This window comes from Cryptomeria japonica, chromosome 2 (assembly GCF_030272615.1).
Source record: "Cryptomeria japonica chromosome 2, Sugi_1.0, whole genome shotgun sequence".
Taxonomy (NCBI): Eukaryota; Viridiplantae; Streptophyta; class Pinopsida; order Cupressales; family Cupressaceae; genus Cryptomeria; species Cryptomeria japonica.
This window is the reverse complement of record NC_081406.1, coordinates 489,533,214-489,558,434: the sequence shown is the minus strand read 5'-3', so window position 1 is coordinate 489,558,434 and position 25,221 is coordinate 489,533,214.

Below are 25,221 nucleotides of genomic sequence, written 5' to 3'. Positions count from 1 at the left end.
GCATCCTGTTACCAGTTACTAGTATATTTTTCATGGTTTATGTGTTAAGCTACAAGGTTGGGTTGTCCTTCATTGGATCTCCCTTTCTTGACTGCGTCAAATGGTATCAGAGCAGGTTTGTGATCCTATTGTTAGAGAAGACCCAGTTATGCACCGGTTGGTTGGAGAGAAGATTGAGGAAACTTGTGGATTTATTCAGAGTGTCAAACGTGAGGCAGAGAAAGGTTTGCAGGTAGACCGCCAATCCTAGAGCTTGAGCTTGAGGCAATTAGTGGGTGGAGACTTGAACAGATTGCCGATTTAGGCAGGCTGCAGTTTAAACCGGTAGATCATTGTGGAGAGGCAACTAGAAGCTGTAGTTAGATCACCGAACCCCCTGAGGAAGTTGCAAGTACCTATTGATAGATTGTCAAACCAGATCAAGTGATGGGACTCACTTTTCAGTTAACCCTGAGAGTCTGATGCAGGAGCACTGGTCTAGTTCTTACCGGTTGGGCATTTTTCAGTGGAATTGCTTGAGAGTGTGGCATTTATTCATGTGTGAGTATTTAGGATTGTCGTTTTGAGTTTATTCCCTTGTGTTTGTGATCCTTGTCGTGTTCGAGTTTCATAGCATTTGGCTTTGTTTTCGGTGAGATGTGGATTCTGGTATTGTCCGAGTTAATATGTCCTTGCCGGTTATTATGGCAGTATGTTGAGAGAAGATGATTTCGGGTTGCGGTTGATCTCCATGGCTTTCAGATCATTGGATATGTTTCTTTGGGCCTTGGCCAGTATTTTCGAAGGTCCTCACATCGATTTATGCTTTGGAGTTATTCTTAGTGATTTGAGCTGACATGTTATTATTGCACGTTTCATGAATCGGTTTGTCTTTGGGCCGACTTGATTAACTTGTAATTATTGGATGTTTGCGAATCATTTGGATATATGGAAGTCAGAAGATAGAAGACAGAGTTCTAAGATCGAGCGAAGATGTAGATTCAACAAGATTCTGATCTGGTTGGACTGAAGTCGGAAGGCCGAAGTCTGGATCAGGGTAGGAGTGATAGACTGTTCTCAAAAGATGATTTGATATGAGGATGATCTGTGGATCTCGTAATTGCATTGTAAGCATTGTTTGTATCCTGGAATGCGATCCAACATGTGGCATGTGTAATCTTTCAAATTGTAATAAGATTTATTTGGGTTATTTACTGGTTATGTATTCTATTATGTTATCGGTTGTTTTTTCTACTATTTATGGCATCTTGTTACCGATTACTGATATGTTTTGCATGGTTTATGTGTTAAGCTCCAAGGTTGGGTTGTCCTTCATTGGATCTCCCTCTTTTGACTGCGTCATGTCTTGATCATCAATTTCCATTGGCTCATCTTGATGCTCAACCTCATGTTGCTGGGTAACATCAGTAGTTTGGTCCTTTGATACAATTACTGATGATTGAGTAGGCTTATCATCATGAGATATGTCACGCACTTGAGAAAGAATAGATTCCCCCAATTCTTGACTAAAATTAGCTTGTTTTTGAGATCTCTTTCTTCTTATGAGTTATTAGTGATATAGGGTCATTGTCAGAATCTAAATCTATGTCAATATTATGAACTGTGACTTGCTCTTGCACTGGTGGTGACTATGTTGTAGCAACAAGGTATTGGAAAGGAGTGGCTTCATGTTCTTTCCATGGACCCTAGCAGGCCCCTTCTAGTAGAGTAATACCAATAGCGGGCATTACAAGGTCAATTGAGACTTGAGGAGTGGCGAGTAACCTAATGGCTAAACCTTGCTCAGAAGCTGCTTTCAAGGACTCAGATTCCTTGATCTTCTTGTCCAATTATCATCATAATTCTTTTTTTTAGCTTGGGATATAGGAGCTTCTTCCTCTATTGGAGTTCTCTTTCTTGAGTCAATCGTATTCCTAAAATATTCCTATGTTCCTTTGCACTAGAATTTCTTGTGGTCTTTCCCTTATTTTTCTTTTAGAGACACTACCATGAAACCTCAATCCTAGCCATTGCCTACTTTGTTGGACCACCTCTTCAGAAACAACATCTATTACTACATACTCTGGCTCTAACCACCTGATAGGAGAAAGATGTCTCTGATCCACCTTATCCTCATTATAGAATGGGTCTAAAATTATCCCATCATCTTTTAAATTTTTTGGGATATCAATTTTTATATCAAAATCTTTCATCTGAAAATTAGTAAGTCTACAAAACCTTTTCTAAGATATCTTCCATACCTTCCCATAAGTCTTCTAATACACACTTATGTCCATCATATGAGTTTGGCATCCTACCTTTTAGCTTTCCAAAGGGATCAAAATACTCTCGAGCATAGTCAAACTCCTTGATATTCAGGTCTTGAAGTTTATGAACTTCTGATTTAGCAGTTTGTAAATTATGGCACTTGTAGTGCTCAAGATAAAATGGTAAACTCACCCTAGTTATGTTTTTTTGTGTCATTAAAGACTACACATGTACAATCTACCTAAATAATTCAAGAAGTATAATCTTGTTTCTGCAATACCGAGGAAGGACAAAAGGATTGCCTATATATCTACTCAGTTTGATATAGGTTGATCTTGGATTCTGGATGAATCAAGTTCCCCAAGTCTCTATTAATTACATAGCTTTTGAACATAGCTGGTATCCTACATCACTAGTTTGTCTACATATAACTACAAATATGAAAGAATCATTTATCCTTTTAAGTGATCCTTGGTTACATTGAGGGGTAATGGAGTGTAGTATTCCCACACCCACTTGTCATTAGGACCCTCTCCTCAACTGCCATGAGTATTCAATCCTAGATAAACACCACTCCTTGCAACCATCCATACCACATATGAGGTCATAAAGAAATTTTCTGTCTCCAATACATTACAAATTTTCTCATGAATATGGTCATCAAATGATTTGAGCCCAATAAAAGTAATGTTTTGCCTTGAGGATGGTGAACATATAATAGTACATCCATAAATGATAGTTCCTAGATTCCTCTTTCTCAAAGACCCTATTCAACATGATGATCAAATCAAAAGGGGCATCCTTGAATTCTATCTTATGGATGTTATCTATTATCTTCAGACCTACTTTTCTAGGCTCCTTGAGCCAAGTGTTGTTCACATAATCTCTATTTTTACCCACATCACTATTGAAATCCTTTAAAACTTCTTATTTCATAGTTTGCAAGACCTCTTCAAATTATGGGATCTTGAAAGTCAGAGTGAATATCTCTAGAGAAAAATCAACAACTACATTTCCCTCGGTATCCATACATTTCCTCGTGTCTTTGTTTTAATGTTGTGCACTGGCTAAAATCAACTCAGGTGTTTGAATTGCCTAAGGAAAGATAATACTTTCAACCAATCCTGATCTCTCGATTCTCCTCCTGACACTATTAGGATTCTCGACATATTCTTCTCATTTAATAGCCTCTAGCTCAATATGGCCAATCTTAGTGTCTGCAATCCATTGTACTTTATTCTCAATTTAGAGACATTTGTATTTCCTTGATATTGGTGCTTCATTGTAATTGGGACCTTTTCAAGCTTAATCTCAATCTTTGTCTTTCTCCTCGAGCTTCCTGGGGCATCCGCTGCTTCCATACGATCCTTCTAAATCTGCAAAATAAATTAAAGTAATCAACATTTCTCGATAAAACAAAATTTAACCTTTTATTAGATTATCAATAAAACAATGGACTTTAGAAACCCGAGGTTTTGAGATTCCGGGGTCCAAAAAGGGTAAAAGGTTTGAATCCAAAATCCCGAGGTTCTGGGGTTCTAGGTTTGAGAACTCAAATTACTCAAGGACTTAGGATTATGAGATCTCAGGGTCTTTAAAGTGAAATGAACAAAAGAAGTTTGAAACTTTGGGACTTTCAGGTTCTAAGTAATTCAAACGTTAAATTTCAGAACTTTAGAGTTCTAGGGTAATGGGATAGAGATTTTAGAAATAAAGATCATACCTCTGGATCCTAGGATTTCGAGAGTCCGAAGTTGTGCATATTCTCTGAAACTTTGAGATTTCAGGGTTCTGGTTCTTAAATCTCAACAACAAAATGAACTTCAAGATCCCAGGGTTCTAAAGTTCTGAAGCCTAGGAAATTCAATGCTTTGAAACTCTGGGATCCAGGGGTTCTGAAGCCAAATAAATACAACTTCCTAACTACATGGGGCTTAGGATTTCAGGACTTTGGGATCTTGCAAAAGCAAGGGGGATGAAAAAATATAGGGCATGGATGCACTAAACTAGGGCACGCATAATCAAACCACAAACCCTAAAATTCGAAGGATGAAGATTTATTTAGGGGCCACTTAGGGATCAAAAATTGATTGAAGAGACCAAAATGCCGAAAAAACTGACTTATTGACTAAGCTAACAAAGAAAAAAATTCTAACCTAATAGGCACACAAATCCAGAGAAACAAGAACAAACTAAGAAAAAATAAGTAAAATACGAGGGATGGAAAGAACCTACCTCAATTGTTAGTGTAGGTTTTTATTTTCCTAGTTGGGTTTATTATTTTCCCTTTTCCTAGGTTTTTCCTACACTTTAATTAAGCTTCCTTAGGTTAATAAAGCATGTTTACTTAAGACAAGTAGGTATTGAGGTGTCGGCATGCTATAAGGATGTGCATTTACTATGTTTAGATCATCATGGTGGTCTCTCCTCATTGGCCGGTATTGCCACCTCCACCCCTCTCTTGAGTCTATATAAACATGCTACCTTGCTTGTATTTTCATATAGTTGGAGATAGTAATCTGATGCTATTTTGCCTTGGAGCACTTCACATCATTTTTCTCTGGGTATCACTGTTATGTTGTTTATTTCATTTGCATTTACAGTTTATTTGATCTATCTCTTTCAATTCAATTCTAGGTTGTAATTTGTTTCTCGGATTTTAACATGGTATCAGAGCCTGTTTTGAAAGATTAGAATATTATAGAGATCTTATAGAATCTTGTTGTGTTTTCTTTTGCATTTTGCATGATCTAAAAACCAGCAAAGGTTTATGAAGATCTGGTAATATTGTTTACATATATGTTTTTTTTTTGTAAAACAAGGTTTTTGAAGCTTAGACTTGTGAAGGAACTTTCAAATATTGCATTTTCAGGCCTAACAGACCTTTCCTTTGTGTTTGGAAGGCCCAAAAACCTCTATTTTATATGAAGTGTGTGCAGATCAGACACCAAAAGTTTTGCATGTCGTGTTTTCCTTGTTGAAGGCGTTTTTTAACACTATGGCCCCATATTTTGAAAGTGATAAAGAAAAACGCTTTCTGGGTTTGTTTTTCTGTTGGAAAAAACCATTTGGGTCATTGACATATTTTTTATTTACTCAACAGATCTTTTGAAAATCGCGTCAAAAAGCTTCAGCCAGACCCCTCACCATTGCAGTTTTCATTTTTGCATCTGATCTTCAAATGAGGTTTTCTCAGTCGTACGAAGGTATTTTTCAGTGCAATGTTTTTTGAAATGGGGTATTTTTTGGTGCTCTTTGTAGTGGTGCAATCAATGCTTTCTTAGAAGTTACCAATTTTCTAAAAAATAGGTTTTATCAGAAGATCTGAAGGGTAGTCCCCGTTTTATGAACTTCACACCACTATAAATTTCACATATGATCTTGAATTCAGGTCATTATTTGTTTGAAAGTGGATACTTTTTCAATTATAATACATTGGTGTTGTTTTGGTGCTCATATTTTGAGATATTACTTTTGCCTTCAGTATTTGTGTCCATGTTTTGGACTTTGTAAAACTCCGGAAAATAACTTCAACATTGTAAATGAACTAAATTATAAAGTGCCACCTTATAATATCTGGGGGGGTGATTTTTGATCTAGTACAAAGGGGGGGGGGGGGGTCTAGTGTGTTCTCTCTAAGTTTTTCGTCTCTCTTTCCTGCATAAGCAATCTTACTTTCTACATTAAAATGGATCAAAATATAGTACCAATACTCACACCTTACAACTACTATGAGTGGAAATAAAAAATGACAACCTATCTTAAGAAGTTGGGGTTATTTAGAGTAACTATGGGACTTGAAACTGAACCAACCCTAATTGCAGAAAAGCCAAAATGGTTTAACAAATGTGATAAAGCTTATGATACTCTATGTATGTCTGTATCATCTGATCTTCTTTTTCATGTTGAATCTGCTACAACTCCAAATGATGTATGGACAACATTAGAAGGTTTGTTTGCCAAACAAGATGAGTTAAGGGGACACCAATTGGAGAATGAGCTAATAGGGATAAATCCATGTAATTTTGATACAATTCAGGACTTCTTCACAAAACTAAAGGTTGTAAGATTGCAATTGAAGGCATGTGGGATAGATAAGAAATATTCACAATTGATTCTAAGCATTCTTTCCAAACTTGGTCCAAGTTATTCAGTTTTTGTGTCTACTTTCTATGCTACAAAAAGTGCCTTAGGAACCAACTTTAAAATTCCTTCTCTTGATGATTTTGCAAAATAACTCACACAAGAATAGGATAAGTTGATTCAAATGGGCACAATTAAGCCCTCTAAATATCAAGCCTTGGTTGCCAACCAAGGTACAAAAGATCAAAATGGGCTTTCTAAGCAAGAAAAGAAACAAAAGAACCAAGGAGAAAAGAAGCAAGAATAGAAGACAGTTACTTCAAAAGCAACTAATGATGCATCTTCTTCAAAGGGTGACAAGCCCAAGAAGGAGAAAACTAAGTGTTCCTATTGTAAGAAACTTGGTCATGATGAACATAAATGTCTAAAGAAGAAAAATGATCATTTGACTCATCTTCTAGAACATAACAACATCAAGGTGCCTGATTTTTTCAAACCAAGTTCATCTTAGGAATCTTCAAACGAAACAAGTAAGGGGAAAGGAAAGGGCAATGTCCTAGATGATGTTTCTTCCCAGCCTAATTCCTGGATTATTGGCTCAGGTGCTTTGCACCACATGGCTTCATCAAAGGATAGTTTTTCTCCTTGGAGTCATATTCTATGCCATCTATTATATTGGGTGATGACACTCCTGTTGAAGTGCATGGGAGAGGGTCTATTAACGTGGGTGAAGGAACATTTTAGGATGTCCTTTGTGTTCCATCTTTGTCAACTAATGTCCTTTCTATCTATCAGATCACTCACACTAGCTCTGGCAAGCGGGTTGAGTTCACTCCAGACACAGTGGTAATTAGTGAAATGCATAATGGGCCTACAATTGCAGTGGGAAAGGAAGATAATTAGTCTAGACTGTATCACTTTTCTCACTTTGTTCCTGATTCTCCTTCACTTGCATTTCTCACTCACTTAGATGAGGTGAGTTATTTGTGGCATCAATGGTTTGGACACTTGAACTATCGCTGCTTGCAGCAGCTTAGTCAGCATGACATGGTTATAGGGTTGCCTTCTATTCTATTTCTTGATGGAGTTTGTCAAGGATGCATTCTTGGCAAGCACCCCGAAGAAAAAATTGATAAAGGCAAAGCATGGAGAGCCACACAGCTTTTGGAGCTAGTTCATAGTGATATAGCAGGACCATTTCCAAATCCTTCTTTCAGCAGGGCCAAATATGTCTTGACATTCATTGATGATCTTTCTCAGTACACCTTTGTATAATTTCTCAAACAAAAGTCTGAGGTCTTTGAGTCTTTTCAGGAATTCAAAGCCTTTGCACAGAAGCAATCAGGGAAAACCATCAAGGTTTTGCACACCAATAATCGGGGGAATATGTCAACCAGAGGTTTTGTTGGCATTATACACTCAAATGAGAATGGTTGATGTTGTCATTGATGGCAACCAGCTAGTAACAAGGTTTCATAGGCTCTACTGGCAATAGACTTCACCTACCCTCACCGATAGTCACTACAAGGGTTATTCACATCGACATCCGTCTACACCGGCAACAGATTATACCGACAGTCCAAGCCGACTTGGAAATGATATTGTTTATGCAAAATGTATTGTAATGTAATATTATATTTGTATGGCCGACATGTTGTATTGTAAAGACTCATATATGTATGAGATCTTGTAGGTCATTTGAAAGCAAGGAAGCAATGTGAAGTAGGTAATAAAATGTATGTATGATACTAGATAATTGTATATGCACTTTGATGTATTTATTTTAAGAGCGAATAAGAAGAAGAGCAGAGTGAAGACTATTTACCAGCAAGGTTTTGGAAGAGGTATCAGGTAGAGCTTAAATAGGTACTGAATCCAGCATTACAGATGCTATTTTGAAGCAGTACATTGTTATTGGATTTAACCATCCAATTGTGTAGTCAATGGGACTCCATTTTGTGTTGAGCAGTGAGCTCTAGGCAGTTGGCCTTCCTACATGTGTAGGCCCCTATTCTACTAAGTAATATTCATTCATATTGGCTAGTGAATAAATATTGTGGGTCACAAATCCCATCGAGGTTTTTCCCTTATCGGGTTTCCTCGCCAAAAATATCTGTATTATGGTGTGCATTGATGCTCATTCTTTTGTTTCTCTTTACTGCATTATTATTTGCTTACCGGTATATTAATTTGGGTTGTAAAGTTGCAAATAAGTTTAAATATTTCAATTAATTGTTAGACACTATTTCACCCCCTCTCTCAGTGTCTTTGGGACTAACCAAGTATCTAACAATTTGTATTAGAGCCTCGTCCTCTATTTGTAGAAGCCTAACAACTTGAGGAAGATTCTGAAACCGGTACCAATGGAAAGTTTAAGACAACAGTTGGAAGGAGCTCTTGAAGATTTTGATGGAGAAAAATTGAAGAATATCAAACTAGAAGATGAAATTAGATTTGCTCAAGAATTCATCAAAGCGCTTCAGGAAAACCTGGTCATAGCAAAGAATAAGATAAAATAATTACATGTGCAACTGCAAAACCAAGATGATGAAGAAAAGTAAACTCTCAAAGATATTGCAGAGAAACTGAGACAAGAGAACAGTAACATGAGGAATGAGATGCAAGATTTAACCATGAGACTATTTAAGGATATTGAAGATAGAAAGAGGAATGAGGAAGATTTGGCCAGAAGACTTAATGAAAGATCAGATGAATCTCTAAGGCTTAGTTATGAAAATAATATGCTTAAAATAGATTTGATTCACATGCAACATGACAAAGAGGAACTTATGAGACAAGTTAGTGCTTTGGAAACTGAGTTGGTCACTGCAAATGAATACAAAAACAAATTCAAGAAGAGTTCAGACAAGCTTGATGATATGTTAAAAAGTTAAAAACCTGATGGAGAAACAGTTGGACTTGGATTTGAACATGGAAAAAGTTTTGGAACTGCAAACAATCATGATCACAAAAAACCAGTAAGGCAACCTAATGCTTATAAACTCAATGGCACATGCTTTAATTGCAACAAATTTGGTCATAGATCAAATCAGTGCAGATTTAGGAATAATCAGAATACAAACCTACCCATCGGTCAATGTTCCAAATGCAATAAAAATGCTCATAACTCAAACAATTGTAGAATGAATGTGAAATGCTATGTTTGTGGTAGATTTGGACATCTATCTAATCAATTCAAAACTCAAACCGGTCAAGGTTATGGAAAAGCTATTCAAAGAAACAATGTAACCTGTTATGCATGTAACAAGATTGGGCATATTGCAAGATTTTGTAGAAGCAAGAATGTACCGACAAACAATAGAGGATCTAATGACAAAGAAAATAAAACGTGAATTAAATCAAGCAAGAATTCACTAAACAATGGGTCAAGAAGAGAGATCAGAGAAATGATGATTTTGTCTCTATACCGACATAACAGAGCATTCCTGCACCAGCAAGAGATTCTTCATCTATCTAAGGAATAATCCTTAGGGGTAAGGCAACTAATTAAAGATCATGCATTTACCCTCAGTTGGTGGTAAGAAGTCATATTTCTTCTTTACTGGCACATATGTTGAGTATTCACTTCACCGACAAAGCATTTATTGAAGTTGTAAGTTAACTTTTTGGTTATAAAGTACTTGAATTTATCATTTCGACTCACCAAGCATTGAATCATTTGAAGAGTGAAAAGTTTGAGCACCGACATTCTAGAGGTGAAGCAGCAAAGGTTTTTCAAGGCGTCTAAGGTTTTCACTTGCATTCGACAATCAAAGGTATTAATCTTAAGAAATGGCTACTTCATCCTCCGTTCTTGAATTTGTTGCAAACCCCACTATTGTGGAAAATATCAAGCATCCTAGACCTATCTTCAAGATAATCCCTAAGATAGAAAAGTTGGATGACTCCATTGGTGCATTTTTGAAAATTCCGAAGGGAGTCACATTTGCTGAAGACCCTAGGGCATACATTCACTATAACATAAAAGATTTAGGGTCTGAAGATTTAAAGAGCATGTTTATGAATGTTACCACTAAAAAACAAGGTATAGTCAAACCAGAACACAAGGTTGTTGAATATTTAGGATTCATTGACATCCTTCACATGCCTGAATTTTCAGATGAGATTGTCTATTATGTTCTTAGCAGAGTACACGGTGAATTTTTGCTGCTAGACTCAGTTTTCAAGATCACTAAGGAAGCAATTAGGGTTGTTACTAGTTTACCTTCTATCGGCACTAGGCCTGATAAGAAAAAGAAGATTCCAAACAAATAGGTTATGAACTTAATCAGTGCAACATCAAATAACATATCACTTACGGTTAGCGATATAACTGATAACACTGTTAAATATGCAAGTATGGTTATTGGATACAAAGTTGCTTATACTAATAGACTGAGTTTTGTTTCAAGTTTATGCATTCATAGTGCCTATGAGATGATTATGAATAATGCTAAAATTGGCATCTTTGAATGGCTGAAAGATGAACTGTTAGAAAATTTGGATAAAATTAAAGGTGATAAGAAGGGAACATTCAAGTTTGGAAATTTGATTGTATGCTTAATGCTATATTTCTCAAAGGAGACTCCTGGTATTGGACACAAGGACTTTGCCTATGATATTTTTATTGGAAAACAGATTAAGGAGACAATTACCGGCATAGGTTCAGATGGTGACAAATAGGTAAAAGAATACTTCAAGGACTTTCAAGCAAAAATGAGGCAAAGGGAAAGGATTCCCCAAAGCATTGTTGACAAATATGACAAATAGATATGCTTTTTTTGTAAAAAGAGATGAAGTATGGATGGAGGCAGTTAGACCTAGAACTATCTAGATAATAGATATGGGTTATGAAGTTCACTCACACATCTTGGAATCTTATGCCAAGATACTCCTAGATGCTCCACCAAAATCGACAAAAAAGATCTTTGGCAATGTTGAAACTATAGAGAGTGATGTTACTATAAAGCAGAGGAAGAAAGAGACAAAGTAATAAAAGATGCTTCGAAGTTTGTTGAAGTTGTTAAAAAGAGAATGCTGAAACTTGATCTGATGAAAGGTGTTGCTAAATAAGAAAGAAAGTTAGAATAGAAACTGGTAGCACAAATTTTTCCTGTGGGTACCTCATCTGATTGTAATAATGACAAGGTTGTAGAATTCAAAAGGGTGGAAAGGAAGAAAAGAAAACCCTCACTGGCACCTGCTCCATCACCGAAGAAATTAAGCAAACTTAGAAAGAAACAACAGGCTGTGAGAGAGCCCAGTGGTCAGAAGAAGAAAGTCACACCAAAGAAGCAACCGGAACAAAAGGTATCCGATACTCTTTTACCGACAAAACTTATAAATGAAATAACTCAGGAAGGAAATCTTGGTAATGTTAGTAAATTATATCATTCTTTTATTGATTTCGATAAGGATACCATTGAGGAGAGAATTATTTTGTATCTGGATATATATAAGAAGGCTCTTATTGAGGTTGTAAATGTTCTTCCTAATGATCTCTACTTGAGACTCGAAGCAAAGAGAATGTCCAAAGAGAATGTCCATTATGGAGTTAGATAAGAAACTAGAGGTTGAGGCTCTATTAGTAGTTCATCCTGTTAAGTCTAAGAAAGAAGTAGATGATTTAATATCTGAAGATAACAAGACTATTTTTGTGAGTGGTCACCAGCAAGTTAGTCTTATGGCCGATAGAGTAAAAGAGATTGCAGATGAAATAACGGATAAGTGGGATATATTCTTTGTTGAGATGGAGAAAAGGGAAGAGAAAGATAGACAGAAAGTTGATAAATCATTTACCAAAGTATATCAGAAAGTAGATAAGGGTAAGAGTAAGGTCGGCAGTGTACCTAACATCATAGTTAAGGACAACTTACCACCACCGGCACTGGACACCCCATCGGTAGTAGCAGAGGCACCGAGAAAAATGAAAAATGAGCCTGAAAAAATGTCAGAGGAAGTGAAGGAAGATGATATTGATCCTGAGTCAATCATTCTATTCACAATGACTGTTGACACTCAGGACATCAATATTATAATGGATAAGGAAATTGCAGAGGAAAAGAAATCTGAACCTATAAATGTTGAGATCTTTGAATCACCAGTCAAGACTGTTGACACTTAGTAGAATATTGAGATACCAACAGAAGCAAAAAAAGAACTAGAACAGACACAATCTGAACCGGCTAAGAATAAGAATGAGAATAAGAATGCAAATAAGGAAGAGAAAGTGGATAAAGAAGAGGTTAAGGCAACTGAACAAGTATCTAGAGAAGAGAAAAAAATTATTGTAGAACCTAGCACTCCTCCCAGTACTTCTACTGTGGATTACAGACCGACAAATGTCATTGATGTATTGTTAGATTTCGTAAAGAAGATAATAGAATGCAATGCCTTAGAATTTAAGGCTATTGATGATTCTTTACCAATTTTGCAGATGATTGCATCGGCGTGCAAGGTTGATCACATTGTTTGGTCTATAGGTAAATTGGACACATTGTCCAAATTCATTTCTTCTAACATTCAAACTATAGATAAGATAAATGAGGAGACCATTCAGGAAAGAGTTAATAAGGATAAGGATGAATTCTTTGACAAAACTATAAAGGATTGTACAGGATAGATTGATTAATTATTACCAGCATTGAATTCCACCATTTTGGAATACAAAGAATTGTACCAGGAAGCCTGCAAACCTCACCATCTAACAGAAGATATTGATAAGCAAATAAGGAAAACACAGAAGGAGATTGATGACATTGCTGACAATATGATTGATTCTTCAGAACTAACATCAGTTTTGGATCAAGAGATGGCTATTTATGAAGAGAAGATTGAGAAATTAGAAAGACAGAAAGCAAGGTTGAAGATGAAAACCCGGGAGTTAAAGAAAAAACTTGGTCCTAGATTGGATAATTTGTTAACACACCGGAATGAGCTATCTAAGGCAACTATTCAAGGGAACAAATCACTAGAGCAATAGATGCACTATCTCACTAGGATGATCCAATAGATAGAGACTATAATTTCTGACAATACAAAGTTTTTGCAAAGTGTTAACTTGGTTTTGGTAGATATTTTTCAGATTGTACATAACCGGCTACAGGTTTCTACGTAATTTTTGAATTTTTACTTTTTGACATCCTTTGTCATTGCTGTCAAAGGGGGAGTGGTGTAATGAGAAAAATATACAGAAGGAGATCACTTGCTCAGGGGGAGCACTCTCTCAGTTTTTGGACTTTAAATTTTGGATATCAGTTTTGATTTTTCTCACGAGTGTTGCCATCAATGCCAAAGGGGGAGATTGTTGGCATTATACACTCAAATGAGAATGGTTGATGTTGTCAATAATGGAAACCAATTGGTAGCAAGGTTCAACAAGGTTTCATAGGTTCTACCAGCAACAGACTTCACCTACCAACATTGACAGTCACTACAAGGGTTATTCACACCGACATCCGTCTACACCGGCAAAAGATTATACCAGCAGTCCAAGCCGACTCGGAAATGATATTTTTTATGTGAAATGTATTGTAATGTAATATTATATTTGTATGGCCGACATGATGTATTGTAAAGACTCATATATGTATGAGATCTTGTAGGTCATTTGTAAGTAAGGAAGCAATGTGAAGTAGGTAATAAAATGTATGTATGATATCAGATAATTGTATATACACTTTGATGTATTTATTTTAAGAGCGAATAAGAAGCAGAGAAGAGCGAAGACTATTTACCAGCAAGGTTTTGACAGAGTTATCAGACAAAGCTTAAATTGGTACTGAATCCAGCATTACAGATGTTATTTTGAAGCAGTACATTGTTATTGGATTTAACCATCTAATTGTGTAATCAATGGGACTCCATTTTGTGTTGAGTAGTGAGCTCTAGGCAGTTGGCCTTCGTGCATGTGCAGGCCCCTATTGTACTAAGTAATATTCATTCATATTGGCCAGCGAATAAATATTGTGGGTCACAAATCCCATCAAGGTTTTTCCCTTATCGGGTTTCCTCGCCAAAAATATTTGTGTTATGGTGTGCATTGATGCTCATTCTTTTGTTTCTCTTTACTGCATTATTATTTGCTTACCGGTATATTAATTTGGGTTGTAAAGTTGCAAATAAGTTTAAATCTTTCAATTACCAGTTAGACACTGATTCACCCCCCCTCTCAATGTCTTTGGGACTAACCAAGTATCTAACAGGTTTGCATAGTTTTGTATCTCAGAAGGCATTGATCTTTAACACATAGTTCCCTACACTCCACAACAAAATGGAGTTGCATAATGTAGGAATCGATCCTTGAAGGAAATGTCTAATTGTATGATCCACTCCAGATCATTGGCACCTCAGTATTGGGCAGAGGGAATCAACTGTGCATGTTATATGTAGAATCGAGTTCCTCATCGAGTTATGAAGGGGGCAACTCGTTTTCAAGCTTGGACTAGACGAAAACCCACAGTCAAACACTTCTGAGTGTCTGGGTCTTCTACATGGGCCCACATTCCAGCAGAGAAACACAAGGCTATGGATCCGTAGAGAAAGCCTTGCTTGGGTATCCATGTGGTGTTAAAGGCTATAGGCTTCTCCATCCTACCACACATGAGCTTTTCATTGAGAGGAGTGTTCATTTTGAGGAGGATACTTCCAGTTCCTCTTCTACCACTTCTCCATCTTTCATTCCTATGGAGATATTGTAACTTCATGATGACAGTTCTTCTGAGGATTTTAATCCTTTTGATCCTTCTGAGGAGTATTCTTCCTCCACTTCAGATGATGATGGCGGGGATTCATCTTCCTCTTCTCTTAGTCATCCTTTAGAGGGTGACGATTCTCCTCTAGATTCTCCTCATTCTCCAGCTACTGAGCCTCTTTGGGCTCATCAGACATTGGAGTTAGCAGGTGATTGGGTTGGTAATCCTTTAGATGAGAGAAGAACAAGGTCACAATTTGAGCATGCTCCACATCTCTTCTTTTCTTCAACTTCTGATCCACAAACCTTTCAGGAAGCTTCAGGTGTCCTCGAGTGGGATGCAACTATGCAGAAGGAGTTCAACTCCTTGGAGAGGAACCATACTTGGGATTTAGTCCCTCTTCCTAAGGGAAAGAAACTTGTTCTGTGCAAGTGGATCTACTGAACAAAATTTTCTGCAGATGGTGTCCTCGAGTGCGATGCAGCTATGCAGAAGGAGTTCAACTCCTTGGAGAGGAACCATACTTGGGATTTAGTCCCTCTTCCTAAGGGAAAGAAACTTGTTCGGTGCAAGTGGATCTATAGAACAAAATTTTCTCCAGATGGGTCAGTTGATAAGTATAAGGCTCACCTGGTCGCCAAAGGACTCTCCCAAGTTGCTGGGATTGACTACTCTGGGATTTTTGTGCCAGTCGCCAAGATGAATTCCATCCGACTTGTCCTTTCTATTGTTGCAGCCCATCATTGGGAAGTTAATCAGATGGATGTTAAGAGTTCTTTTCTTCATGGTGACCTTCAGGAGGAGTTATATATGGAGCAGCCACAGGGGTTCATCCAGGATCCTTCACTTGTTTGTCGCCTTCAGAAGTCTCTCTATGGCATTAAACAGGCCCCTTGTGCCTAGTATGCCAAGATGGAATCCTTCCTTCTGTCAGTTGGGTTCAATTAGTACCATTATGATCCAAACGTCTACATTTTATAGCAGGATGATACTCTCACCTTCCTTGTTCTCTATGTTGATGACTTGTTGATCACTGGGAGTCAGTCATCCTATATCAAGGTAGTCAAAACTACCCTTCATGATCGCTTCTTGATGTCTGACTTAGGCCTACTACACTACTTCTTATGGATTGAGATCACTCAGTCGCCTTCTGGTATCTTCATTGGACAACATAAGTACACTCCTGATATGCTCTCGAGATTTCACATGGCTAACTATAAGCCCGCATCGACTCCATTTCTGTCAGGAGTCAAACTTGAGGCTTCTTGTTCTTCACCCTTGGTGGATGCTACCTTGTATCATCAATTAGTTGTAATCCTCATATATTTAACTCACACGAGGCCTTCTATATCATATGTAGTTGGCCTGGTCTCCAGGTTCATGTAGGAGCCACATGAGCTACATTGGAAAGTAGCTAAGCGGATTCTTCACTATGTATAGGGTACTCATAGTTATGGGATTTATTATACAACGAACGTGGATATTGACTTGGTGGGAAATATAGATTCTGATGTCATGGAAATGGGGACAAGGCAACAACAAAGTTCAATGTTAATAAGTTAGTTTCAACCATAAAAACAAAACAAAGAACTAAAAACCATTCCAAACATATCAAAAGAGATTTCAAAAAAGCATGAAAGAAGTTTAACAAAATAAAGGAAAGGAGAAGAGCCTCCCTAAGATGCTTCCATGATGCCTTTTGATGCTTCTCCCTTGTTTCTCCCCTCTCCAAGTCCCAAATGAGTGTAGCTCTCAGCTTTTAGCACTAGCCATGGATACCATATGGAGATTCAAGATGGTTGAATATGATAAGCAAATACTATGCAAGAGTAGATAGTGATGCTATGAGAAAGCTCTATGCTAATGCCAGTATAACAACAATACTCTAATGCTTTCTTTTTTGCTTGAGGAGAAGGGTTCTATTTATAGAAGAAATGGGGAAATGAAGGGTTAAGATTGAGTAATCTTAACAAGGGTTAGGATTGAAAGATATTCAATCCATGTGAGACTTTCAACCCAATCCCATGTTGACAAGTGTCACCATGAGGAGGCTTGAGAGGAGAGATAAGGAGCATTAAATGCTTGAGGGGACATGATGGTTACCCTAGTCAAAGAAATAAATGCTTTGAAAAGACACATGGGTTACATGAGGGTTAAGTTAGGGGTCAAAGTCCTTAACCATGGGTGCAAGTGGAATTAACCATTAATGGTCATGTAAGAGCCATAAGTGGTTTGGAAGACTTTAGAGGTTAATTTGTTGAACACACAAATCATTAATTGCTTTTCAAAGACTTTAGAGTCTTTGAGAAGTGACTCCAACTTGCTTAGGAATGTGACAATATTTAGGGGATGGATTAGGTTAATTAGGAAAGGTTTAGAAGAATCTAGAAGGGGTTTAGGCATGCAAGTGGATTTTGTAGGAAAATGCAAGTGGGAGGAATTTTGGTATTTTCAATTAAAATAAGATCATTTATTTCAATTAAATGGTGTAATTTGCATTTGGATAAATATTCAAATAAATATTAATTTATTTAAATGAGAAAAAGGAAGATAAAACATTAAAATGCTTGAAGACTTTGAGGGAAACTGTTAAAGGTTTGAAGACTTTAAGGGAAACAATTAAAGTCTTAAGAAGACTATAGAAGGAAGCCATCAAGTTTGAAGACTTTAAAGCCATTAAGTTTGAAAACTTTAAGAGAAACCATTAAAGATTTGAGAAGACTCTAGAAGGAAGCCATTAAGTTTGAAGACTTTAAGGGAAACCATTAAAGGTTTCAAGTGGGTGAGGATAAATAGGATTTTAAATAAATAATTTATTTAAAATAGTTGTGCAACTTGCATTTGTAGGAAAATGCAAGTGGGTGGAGGATAAAGGTGATTTAAATAAATGATTTATTTAAAATAGTTGTGCAACTTGCATTTGTAGGAAAATACAAGTGGGTGGAGGATAAAGGTGATTTAAATAAACGTTAATTTATTTAAATGTGAGAGGTGGGATTTTGGGGGAATTTAAATAAATATTAATTTATTTAAATGTGAGAGAAGATTTAATTAAATAAATATGATTTATTTATTTAATTAATGGTCTGAATTTGGTTAAGTGAATTAAATCAAATAAATTGAATAATTTATTTAATTAATAGGAAAAGAGGGTTAAGATGAATTAATTAAATATATTAATTTAATTAATTATTGATTGATGGTTAAATAATCAAATAAATATTAAATATTCATTTAATTAAGTGGACAGATTTATGTGATTACAGATTCATATTGGGCAGGTGATTGTCAAGATTGCAATTCCACATCAAGGTATTGCTTCTCTCTTGGTTTTGGTCCAGTTTCTTGGTCGAGCAAGAAACAATCTGCTATTACTCTTTCATCTACTGAGGCTGAGTATCGAGGAGCAATTAATGATGCTACCAAGGCCATTTAGCTTTAGAACATTCTCACTAAGTTTGGCATTTCCTTTCAAAAGCCTACAATCATCTTTTGTGACAACTAGAGTGCTATTTTAGATTTCTCGCAATTCGGTCCATCATCAACAGACCAAGCACATTGAGATTCACATGCACTATATTCGAGAGCTGATTCATGAGCAGGTTCTTGATCTTCAATACTGTCCGACATCAGATCAAACTGTAGACATCTTCACCAAACCCTTCACTGAAAGAAAGTTCATTCATTTGAGATCTTTGCTTGGGGTGTGGCAGGTGTTCTCTTTTGTTGGGGGGGGCTTCTTAGTTCCCTCTCTCTCTCTCTCTACATTTGCCAAGACCCATATTTTCACCCACCTAATTGGGGGGGAGGACTATGTACATGGGTACCTCATCAAGCTTCATTTGTCGAGACCCATATTTTCACCCACCTAAGCTATGCTTAAGGGGGCTGTTAGTGTAGGTTTTTATTTTCCCTTTTCCTACACTTTAATTAAGCTTGCTTAGGTTAATAAAGCATTTTTACTTAAGACAAGTGGGTATTGACGTGTCGGCATGCTATGAGAAGGTGCATTTACTATGTTTAGAACATCATGGTGGTCTCTCCTCGTTGGCCGGTATTGCCACCTCCACCCCTCTCTTGAGTCTATATAAACACGCTACCTTGCTTGTATTTTTATATAGTTGGAGATAGTAATCTAATGCTATTTTGCCTTGGAGAACTTCACATCAGTTTTCTCTCGGTATCACTATTATGTTGTTTATTTCATTTGCATGTATAGTTTATTTGATCTATCTCTTTCAATTCAATTCTGGGTCGTAATCTATTTCTCAGATTTTAACATCAATAGAACAAAGAAAAACACAAGCCCAACACCCTAGAATCAACTTTCACGATTTTTATAAAAGATTTCTAAATGCAAGGAGCTTAGATGCGATAAATTGAATGTGCAAATGAGAAGAATAAACCACTGTGAAATATTTATACTCCTGGTGTGTTCATGGAATTCAAGGTGTCACACAACCAAACTCGGGGTTTCGGGATTCTGAGGTCCTGAGTTAACACAACCAAAGGTCATGATAAACTTCAAGAACCCGGGGTCCCAAAACTCTGAATAAATCAAAAAAATAGGGAGAACTTGGGATCTCGGGATTCAAAGATTTTGAGACTTCAAACAAACAAGACATGGAGAACTCGGGATCCCAAGATTTTGAGGTTTTGAGGATCCAAACAAACAAGCGACAACAACTTCGGGAACCTAGAATCATGGGGTCCCAAGGGCCAAAGAATAGAAAGAACAAAGTCTTTGGGATTTCGGGGTTCCGAGGTCATGGGGTCTCAAGAACTTAAATGCTAATGAAAACTCGGAAACTCGAAGGTTCGAAATTACAAAGACCAAAACAAAAGAAGCAAAATAAAACAAAACTTGAGAACCCAACATTCTGAGGTCAGGAAGAAAGAAAACTCCTAAACCTTGGACTCTGAAATCCCGAAGGCAAGATACAAAAAAAAGGGCAAAAATAATAGAAACAAAATGAAAAGAAAAGGGGGACCCACATTTTACCATCTAAAATGAAGGGGTGAGTATGTTAGGGCATAGAAACATCTTTCTAAATCCCTTCTTGTGACATTTAAAAATCCATTCTAAGTATTTAAATAATTAATCTTATTTCATTTTGCTATTCTAAATATTATGTATGCACTTTGAGCTCTATGTTTTCATATAGTTGACCAAAGATGTTGGTGCTTTTCATTTATGAAATTTTACTTTAAATATAGAGAATCATTGAAGGATTTGTTTATATTATATTAAATCAAATTTCAACATACCTCTAACATTCAGGGTGCTAAATTGTTGTTGGTCATTTCAAGGTTTGACTTTAGTCGAAGTAAATTTGTGACTATATGTGTTCCACTGTGTTGTCTTAGATTGGCAAAACATCTCATTATATCAAAGATTACATTGAAGGTCATACTTTCATATCCAATTGACATAAAAGACCCTCTAATTATGCAATCTATATTGGGAGGCTTGTGGTGATTTTCTTATCACTCATTTCTTTTCTATTTTTCAATATTTCATGCATTGTTAAAATATCTAGGTCCATACATTACATCCCCTTAGATGATCCACTATACCCCACTTATACCTTAGTAGTGCACTATAGAGTTCATGAAATCTTGTGTTGAGTCTTTTGTTGGTGATTGATGGCGATGACTCTTACACTAATTAAAATGGTCAAAATGAGTGACAACTCTATTCTCCAAAAATTGGACAACTTCTTTTTCTTAATTTTGGACACTTCCTCAATTGTTTTTAGAAACATTCAATTTTAATTTTTCTCACTTTAAATATAACCAATTTTTACTTACATTGAAATAAACCGATTCATAATACTTATATTAATCATTATATAATTTACATTACATGTTAATTTAAATAACATAATTCATTCTCATTTAATGTATAAAACATGTATTCATTATATCTATTTAATTCTAAAGGAATGATTCATTACATAAGGGAACATCCTCATTCAAAACAAAATCTTTAATATTTCTCTCTACCATCCATACATAAATAATCATTCATTGTCCTTTACAAAAGGAAAATATGATCCTTCAACTGTAATCTCATCAACTTTAATTGATACCCAAAACCCAAATTTGAACCTAAACCAATGAAGCTAAAAAATATTTAAAGTGTTGGCCCCAAAGCAAAAGTTGGGATAAGGAAATAAAGAGGATAATTACCAATTGCATGGTGATGACAATGACACTGTGAGATTGGCATTGGAAGTGAAGTGATATTTGAGCTAAATTCCATTAAAGATGTAGGGTGGGCCCAAATTTCACATAATGGAATGTGATTATTAGTGGAATATGAATCATTCACAATGCTAGTCTTACTGTCAACCACCTTTAATGGACTTTGTTGTCAAATGAATATCTTTAAAATAGTTAAATAGAGTGTCTCCACTTTCATTAACTTTCGTGCACATCACATCCACAAAATTAAAAGTTGACATCTTTGTCTTTCACTTTAGGGGATGTTCCTTCACATCACATTTGGAGAGATATTTTATATGTTTGGATGGTTACTATTTATCTATGAAATATCAAAACAATATAATTTATTTTGCGAGTTGGGTAGAATATATATTTTAATTTATTTGTGTATATTAATTATTATAATAGAGAGAGATTTTTAATATTTGTTATTGGAAAGTGTTTGAAATGTATTTGAATTTATTTTATATTCATAGATTGATTGATATTGAAATTAGGAAGAAATAGTAGGTCATCATTGAAGTGTATTTTAAGTAATATTTGAATAATGTTAACTATTTTATCATGTAGCGATTATTTAGTAAAGTATATTTTTAGATTGATTTTTTACTATTGTAAATGAAATTTATAATATCTTAAAAGGATTTTCTTTCATTGAGTATACCAATTTCTAATCATAGATGACAATCAAACTTGTTAAATATTGTAATTGTCAATATCATGATATATATATTCATATAAAATGTATAAGCATAAATAAGATAAATGAATTGATATGGATCTTATAAGATGTGTTCAGTCTTCTAGGCTTACTTTTTCTAATTTGAAATTTTAATAATTTTTTACAAGATGTCATTATTGATAAGAATTCTTATTCATTGTATATGAAGAGAATGATAATATTATGTGAATACTAAGATTCTTATGGGCACTTTTTTAGAATAATGATGAAATTAAAGTCAAGCAAAAAATAGTATGTATAATGAGTTTAGGTTGCTAGTGAATAATGTACAAAATTCACTATTAATCATCGAAGACAACGTAAAGTTTGTAACAAGAGGTTAATTGCTTTAGTTAACATTTTCAATAATTAATTTTTTAAACTATTTTTGTTTAAAAAGTTTGGATGTTTGCTTTATTAAAAAATTGCTACAAGAAATTATAATTGACTAATAAGAACATATAATAATAATTGATTAACTAATTTTTGTCACAATAGTATTGTTAAAGAGAGTAACTTCATTATAATTATATAATTAATTTCAAATATTTAGCAACTTGGGGTGAAGGATGTTGAATGGCAGAGGCCTGAGGAGGGGTGGATTAAGGTTAATTTTGACGAGGTGACAAAAGGTAATATGGGTTCATATGGGGTAGGATATGTTGCAAGGGATTGGAATGGTAATATTCTAGTTATAGGGGCAAAGAAGTTGGTGAAGGGCACAAACAATGAGCTGAAGCTGAAGCCACTCTACTAGTAGTCAAAATGGTACATAGATTAGCAGTTTCAAACCTTCATTTGGAAGATGCCTCTCAGTTAGTATCTAGTGCCATTATCAAAGCTGAGTTGATCTTGTTGGCATATGGACACTCCAATGAGACATTGTGTGTGATTGAAGGTTTTGTCATTGATGGCAACCTTGCAATCCTATGGCACCGACAAGACATCATACCGACAAAGCATTATACAAGCATGGTCACTTCCACCGGTACTCAGTTTGTTGGGTCATCATCAAAGTCAACAAATGTGACTGAGGTATTACTTGAATCCATTAAGAAAATAACTGACTACAGTTCACAAGCTTACAAAGCAATAGATGACTCAATACCAATTTTGAAGATAATTGCTCCTGATTGTAATATAGATAATAAAGATTCCTTAGGACAATTGGATACATTATGTAAATACATTTTTGGAAATATTGAGAAAATAAAGGAAGAATTTGTAAAGGACATGGTAGAAAAGGAGAAACAGAAATTCTTTGAAGAAGAAATAAAGAAGTGTAATAGAGACTTTGACACATTTCTACCGGAACTGTGTAGTTTGTTAAAAGAGTATAAAAACCTATATAAAGACACATGCAAAACAAACTTCCTGACTGTAGATATTGACAAGAAAATAAGCAAGACACAGGAAGAGATAAACAAGCTTGCAGGCAATTTTGTCAACTCACCGGACTCACTATCTGTTTTTGAAGATAAGTTAGCAAATTTTGAGGAAGAATTGCTTAAACAGCAAAGAGAGAAAGAGACAATAATAAACAAGGCAAAACACTTAAGATCTAAACTGAGTCCAAGATTGGACTATCTAGCATCTCTGTGGAAGGAAATCTCAGAGGCATTAGCATAGGGAAGTAAAACACCGACAGAACAATTGCAGCATCTCACCGGTACTGTGAAGAGGACTGAAACATCAATAAAAGATAGCAAAAAGTTTATGGATAGTATAAACTTAATTTTGGGCGATCTTTTCTAGATAATAACTACCCAACTACAAGGTTGAGGATATGGATAGGTATAACCACAAACTCTACTAACATCTTGACAACCTTTGTCATTGATGCCAAAGGGGGAGTAGTAGGATGAGAAAGTTCAAAGATAGGAATCATATGCTCAGGGGGAGCCCTTCATATTTTTGGTAAACATATTTTTGGTAAATTTTTTGGACTACACATTTTGGACACTTTTTGAAATTTCTCATGAGTGTTGCCATCAATGCCAAAGGGGGAGATTGTTGGCATATGGACACTCCAATGAGACATTGTGTGTGATTGAAGGTTTTGTCATTGATGGCAACCTTGCAATCCTATGGCACCGGCAAGTCATCATACCGACAAAGCATTACACAAGCAAGACAGTGCACCGGCATCAACAAGATCACTCTACACCGGCACCGGCACCGACACAGAAGAAAAGATGTATACTGGCATAGAGGCCGATAGGATTTGTGATATGTAATATTTTGATTATTATTGTAAGCCGACTTGGAAAATTGTAAAATGACTCTTGTATATAAAGGAGATCATTGTAGACATTTAAATAAGAAAGGTAGCGAGCATAAAGAAAATTATGAGGCAGACCTAATGTGCGAATTATAGGTCAAGGGTATATGTAAAGAACAGAGTTAGAACCGGTACTGAATCTGGCATTGGAGATGCTATTGTAAAGCAGTACAGATCATTGGATTAGTATAATCCTCATTGTAAGTTAGTGTGACTTCTCATTGAGCAATGAGCTCTAGGCAGTTGGCCTTCCTGCATGTGCAGGCCCCTATTGTAAGTAATATTCTCTTATTGGCCAGTAAGTGAATATTGTGGGTCACAAATCCCACCGAGGTTTTTCCCACACCGGGTTTCCTCGTTAAACATCTTGTGTTATGGTGTTCTTTTCAGGTGGATGTTTCTGATTCTGTTTATTGCATTAATTCTTGCATACCGGTATACTACTATTTTATGTTCTGCATGTTTTAACTTAAGAAATACTACTCACCGGTTAGATACTGATTCACCCCCCCCTCTCAGTATCTGTGGGAATCCTAACAGATCTCTTGGAAATTAAATAAATTCATAAAAATATTTATCAAAATTTAAAATTTTCCTTGTCACCTACACCTTGAGAGGGGGAATCTTTTGGCAAATAGACTGCCCAATGTGGTAGTAACAGAGCAAAGGTGCAGGTGGGGTGGTGAAGAGTAGAAAGAAACACCTCCAATTTGTGCTGGAGAATCATTGGGTGAACAAGCCTCTAAATCCAAGGAGGAATAATAAGTGAGCCCGATCCTTGGTTATAAATTTTTGTTCAAGTTTGCTTCAATTTTTTATTATAGACTATAAATTTTATCTTTTAGCCCATGTATCTAGAAATACATAGCAATGGCTAGATTTTGTTAATGATATATAACATTTAGTCATTGGTAATACCTAATATTCACCAACATTAGTAAATGGTGTATATGGTTTAGTATATGAGG